We start from the raw sequence: 1,145 nt of genomic DNA, 5'->3' as shown, positions 1-1,145 counted from the left end.
AAAAAAAAATAAAAATCAAGAGGTTCTCAAGTAACTTTCTGAGCAGTCCTTCCTCTTTAAGTGCAATACAAAAAGAAACACAATTGTTAAAACAAACTCTAAACATGATCATGTTTAAAATAGAAAAGATTCTGTAAGTGTCTCCGAGGTGAGTAGATTAGTACAGAATCTGAGAAGGAGACACTTTACAGTTTAGCAGAAATCATTTACAGAGTTTCTTAAGATTCTACTTGAGCATTACGGGAATTGAGGCTTTAGGTCAAATCCCAGTACTGCCAGGAGATGACCTCATCTGTTTTCTTTCTCAGTGACATCAACTCTTGGCAGCCCCCTGTTCACTATCTACTATGTGATTTCAAATGGTCTGTTCATTTCTTAAACTGTGGTACAGCAGTAAAAACAACATATTCTGTTAATAGTTTACGTTTAATATATACAGTATGTAATTAATATTATAAAATAATTGTAATCAATATGGTCTTTCATTAAATAAAGCACCCACTATGCAATAATTTTCTGATATATTTGCCTTGTAAGTCATCATAATGAGCCAACTGACAACATTTCAGTCACTTCATCGGTTCTAGTCCTTGATGACATCATCAATCTTTGACATCATTGTTGTCCGCTGGTGCTGATAAAACTGGAGGGCCATTCACATAGAACACGTTTTTACATTCCACGCTAAATACACGCTACATCTTGCGTCTTTTGCAGCATCTTGCGCATAATACTACGTTCTAACTACGCAGTGCTAAAGTTTAGGTTAACTTTGAAAAAATGCCACTCTAGACCTTACTCTTTTTTTTAATCCACTGCCCTACATCATTTCCAAACCTAAAAACATGCTTGTACAGAATGCGTTTTCGCATTCCACTGCGCTACTTTTCCGTTATTGTTCTATGTAAACATGCGCTAGACATGTGCAACTTAAAAGTCAACTTAAAAGTCTCTAGGCCTTTCTCTTTTTTCCATTTCACTGCCCAGTGTCTCATGATTTTGAACGGACAAAATGCATTCTGTATTCCACTGTATTGCTTTTCTTTATAAACGTGATAAATGGGCACAACACAGCATTTTTAAAATGCAGTGCTAAAGTTAAGCTTTTAAAAAAAAGTATTTCTAGTCCTTGCAGTTTTTTTTTT

Source organism: Sinocyclocheilus grahami, unplaced genomic scaffold (genome assembly GCF_001515645.1).
Source record: "Sinocyclocheilus grahami isolate Dianchi unplaced genomic scaffold, SAMN03320097.WGS_v1.1 scaffold7326.1, whole genome shotgun sequence".
Taxonomy (NCBI): domain Eukaryota; kingdom Metazoa; phylum Chordata; class Actinopteri; order Cypriniformes; family Cyprinidae; genus Sinocyclocheilus; species Sinocyclocheilus grahami.
Note: the sequence above shows the minus strand (reverse complement) of the source record.